Source organism: Pieris brassicae, chromosome 4, assembly GCF_905147105.1.
Source record: "Pieris brassicae chromosome 4, ilPieBrab1.1, whole genome shotgun sequence".
NCBI classification, from domain to species: Eukaryota; Metazoa; Arthropoda; class Insecta; order Lepidoptera; family Pieridae; genus Pieris; species Pieris brassicae.
Genome location: NC_059668.1, coordinates 14,274,181 through 14,279,037, shown reverse-complemented (window position 1 = coordinate 14,279,037; position 4,857 = coordinate 14,274,181). Strand labels below are relative to the sequence as shown.

The 4,857-nt window shown below is 31.7% G+C and overlaps 1 long non-coding RNA gene across 1 annotated transcript; it reads right to left on the bottom strand.

Annotated features, from left to right (window-relative positions):
* Positions 1-1,618: 1,618 nt before the first annotated feature.
* Positions 1,619-3,827, bottom strand: LOC123708954. The gene is made up of 3 exons (XR_006753671.1): positions 3,741-3,827; positions 2,084-2,146; positions 1,619-1,751 (listed from the first exon to the last, which is right to left on the bottom strand). It is a non-coding gene; the product is annotated as an uncharacterized LOC123708954 (long non-coding RNA).
* Between the last annotated feature and the right edge of the window lie 1,030 nt (positions 3,828-4,857).

The following is a 4,857-nucleotide window of genomic DNA, read 5'->3' as shown; positions in this document are numbered from 1 at the left end:
GTTATGTCATAGGTTGTGCCTCGTGCAACGTCGCATTGAATTGTTGAATTTTAATTTGTTTCTTGTGTTCCATTACAGCAGCTTTTTATAAATATATTACGACCCAATCGGTTCATAATTGAAAACAAAGTTTTAAGTACGAACACAAAAAGGAGAAAATGAAGGCTTGGATCGAAATAACAGGGAAGTGGTTTATTTTAACAAGTACGTGTATCTCAAAAACTATATTGTTTAATCAACACATATTATTGTTTTTTAGTTGTGCATGGACAAAGCCTAAATTAATGTTCTTTTATTTGTTACAAAAAGCAAGTAAAGATAGTTTTAGTTTCGGGGAAGCCTTATATGCAGATATGCATAGTTTTCAAGCTCAAGCTTCAAGGAACACAAACAATTAAGAATATGGCCAAGATACAGAGCTAAGTAAAGATATATCTAAAATTACAGACATACATTCTAGTGAAGACTTTAGTAGTCACTTTAAAATAAATAGAATAATGTAATAAAAATGTTTCAAAAATAAATTGAACAACATATTAAAAATGTTTTATTTCTTAAAATAACTCAATTGTTAAAAACCTATCAAAATTATTTGTTTTCTTTAATAAATATGGCCCTCACTGTTGCTCCACGCAGCAAGAGAACACGCTGTGTTTTGAGACTAGAAGGGGTGCTGTTGATGGTGGAGACACGGTCTTATCATAATCATCAGAGATAGGTTCCTTTTTCAATTCAATTCAATTTCCTTTAAAAATCCGTCAGTCATAGTTTAGGTTATGTCAGACTACAACTAGAGTGGAGGCCTGGAATAACGCTATTATGAAGTTACTCCGATACTAGGTTTAAGTTATTCCGGGTTTATTAGTAGACATTTTGCTTATTCTTTCTTAGGTTATTCTTGGTATAACATTTTATACCACATTTATTTTATTCTTTTTATAAAATAGGGTGCAAACGGGCAGGAGGCTCACCTGATGTTAAGTGATACCGCCGCCCATGGACACTCAGAGAGATCACTGCCAGAGGGCTCGCGGGTGCGTCGCTGGCCTTTAAAAAGCCTTTGTACCACAGTATTCTTATACTGTGGTACAAAGGCTTTTTTTTCTTGCACTTGCAAGCCAACCTTGCTACAACTTCTAATATAAGTGCTATGTATGTTAGTGAATGGACTTCATATTACGTACTATCTATGTACATGTTTACATGTATTTCTTAATAGTATTGAAATAAATACAGCTTATGTTACTTAAGGATAATACATTCTAATGGTGAAAGAACCGGTACATAAGTTTTTGAATTCATAGAATACATCTTTATAATATTAGTATCGACAAAATATATGAAATACTAGACCTATTTTTCAAATGTGTGAGATTTTATTACAATTAAATATAAAACGACGGTAAGGTGAAAAGCGATGCCATCGATATAATATTATAACACATTATATACGTATATTTATTAATAAATTTTCATTGAATACATACTGTTAACAATTCCAAGTGTATACCGCCAACAAGAACTAAACACTTGCCGCATAATTATACAGCCTTCTAATCCACGCAAACTTGTGCTTTCCCGTTTAAGCTAGTAAGCACTTTCATGAGAGGGAATTGCACTAAAATTTACCATTACGCCACGCCAACGACTTTGAACGACAAATTTTGACAACATACTTCGTTTCTCCTATCCTGTATAACAGCTAGTAAGCTGTTTTTGTAATCTCGCCTTTTTGTCACCGGGAATTCAATCTAAAATCACCGGAATATCCAACCTTTGCTACAGATGATATTAATATTTCAATATTGTTTAATTATTTTTCATTGCACAGAACATAGCAAAATCTACAAAAATATTTTGAAATAATAAAAATCATTTTGAGAGCAGTGTCCAACTAGGGCAGGTTAGTTTAAATTATATAAAGAATTGTCTTCACCGGAAATATATCCTCAACGTTGCATAAAAAATTGTCAAACTCAGGTATTGTATGAATTCCCAGCATTCTAAAAACTTTGTTAGCAATGGAAAAATACTCTTCATTTTGCACGTTTTTCTATCGATAAAATATTCGTTTAGGATATACCGTTTGGTCTTCCTTTTACTCCAGCAATTCTGTACGTAGAAACTATGCAAATATTTTTCGGTACTGAAAAATTAAAAATTGTATTTTAAATATACCCAGTTATATCAACTTTGGTTAAATATAAAGAAAAAAGAATTTTCCTTGTTCGTTAGACTGTTGTTATTTTGTTATCAAATTCTTAGTGTCAAGTTCCAGGACACTTTTTTGTCAGTCAGTGCCTTCCAAAACATTAACAAAGCATGAAAACAAATTCAACATAATAGAAAGTTAAAAATGATTTAACTTCTTAGCCAACAGTTTCAAATGTTTTTTTTACAAATACAGGAGTGAAAATCCGGTTATAGAAAAGAGACTGAAATATTATCTTCAACTCGTTCAGCACCTGCCACACGTCTTTTACACTTCAATGAACACACCGCGTTGTAACTTTACTTCTGTTATATTCTGTGATAGTACAGAATATATATCAAAATTTTATAGCCTACATTTTAAACTACGTCTGTTAACTACAAAATTATTTCTTCGTATCCAAAATCTTATAATCTACGTTCTAATCTTAAGAATGTTATCTACAAAATTATTTTTACTAATCAAAATTGTATAATCTACATTTTAAGCTTCCTCTCTTAACTACTCATAGAAACTATTAAAAAAAATGTTGTAATAAAAATATTTTTTTAATGATTTTTATGTGACGTTAGGAGACGAGAATATAAAACACGTTTTGTTCAATTGCGATTCAGTTACTTAAAACTAATAAAAATATTTCGCTAAGCATCCATACTATAGTTACTTTATCGACGCACAACGGATCTGAAATCTAGTATAACCCAACCGTTTTATCGCGTCTGGTGCAGACGTTTCGGGTGATCTAAAAAAGCATCACAAAGAATCGAAAGTCTCTTTGATTACGCCGCTTTATTTTGGCTTCACTTAATTTCGTATTCCCCGATTGTATAAAAGCGAGTTTTTATTTCATCAGTTTTAAATTATTTTTTTTCAGATGGGTAATTGTTTTTAGCGATGGCTCCAATGCTATTTGAATTAGAATAAAATAATAATTTTATTTGAAAAATCCGTTTCAACGGAGTTATCGTTAACCAGATTATATTATCGAAATAACATTGAGTAGTTATTGTTTTGACTGAAAAAAATATGTGCTACTGCTGCTCTACGATGACGTCATAAGCCGAATATCTTTGGAACGTTTCCTCTTTATCATACTTGTATACCTAATACACTTCTTCATTCTTATTTATATCAGCTAGTCCATATATACGTAGTGTGCCGAAGGGAATTTGGCATAGTGCGCGGCAATTTTTTCGTATTATTAGTCCCTTATGATAATTATTGTCACTCAATATAAAGTAGTTAAAATATTCAATAAGAGGGACGTCTGAAACAATGTTTCTGTGGTAGTAAAAGTAATCCGGCTTATAACTTTACTGATCTGCATTTACAAGATTTATCTTTCGGTACAACTTTCAGTTAGTATAATATATAACAAATTAGTCTAAATGGGGACCAGAATTCTATTTCTAAAGATAAGTGTAGTTATGTAGCATTCTTTCCTCTTCTTCTTTTTTTAACATGCTCTATGGATTTTAGTTTTTATTATCATCAAACAGCAACATAGCATCTAGCCATACAGACATACCGCGTTTAAATTGTGTTCAATCTATGGACACATGATACGTCATCTGTCAGTTGTCAGCTGTGACCTGACAAAATTCGGTAGATTGGACAGAAAAATCTTGCTATAACACCTGTAATTTAAATTTATATATTTAGCTAGTTTAGCTATGTTGCTCTGTGTGCTGAGCAGATTGTATGTTGGAAAGTATGATTTTAAATGAATAACAACTGCTCAATAAGAAATAGGTATATAATGTGAATGATAATGGCAACGTTTCTACAATGGGTGATTAAGAGCGTGGAACATTATGACATTTTTGTATCACACCGATAAGTTTTCCTACAGCCTTGAGGAACTTAAACAAAAGCCTAGCAACGAACTAGTCCAATAACAAACCCAAACAAGGCGAGTCCATTGTTCTTGACAGTTGCCAACTCGACACTGCAAGTGGGCCGCCTATGTTTGCATTTTGTCCCAACTTCGCAGTTTACGAAGTGTAACTGGGTTGGGATTCAACATCATTAAACTTCATAATTTATCTATTCGCGGGTTATTAATGCGGGCGGGTTAGAATGAAGATCTTTCATATATTCAAAGGGAATAAAATATTTATTTCCAACACACATTATACAATATTTACAATGTACTTCACATACAAATAATAATAATAATTAGAAATGGATAACAAGAAAAATAAAACAAATTTAAAAAGCTTATTCCCTCTGGCAGTGTACCTTTAATTCTGGCAGCATTTCCTCAATGTATTGCGATGCTTATTCGTTGAGCGAGGAAAGCACCAGCTATTATAGATTACTATTTACTTGGACATTTTTATAATCCAAGGCTATTAAAAACATTTAATAATAAATAAAAATTTGAAAATATTAATGATACTTAAGTCTTTTTTGTAGAAGTGTTTTTGAAGTGCCAATTATGTCAATTGAATATAATTTTTTTGTCAATTGTCATTCAATTCTCAAAGATATTATTCATGGAAACCCAAAAAAGAAGTGACTGAAGATTTTTTATCCGTTTAGCTCGTCGTGTTTTTGTGAATTGGCCTGTATCTGTTACGTCGTTGCTCGTAGTTGTTAATAATGGAGTTATATTGTTATTAGCTTACATTTTATAAATATCT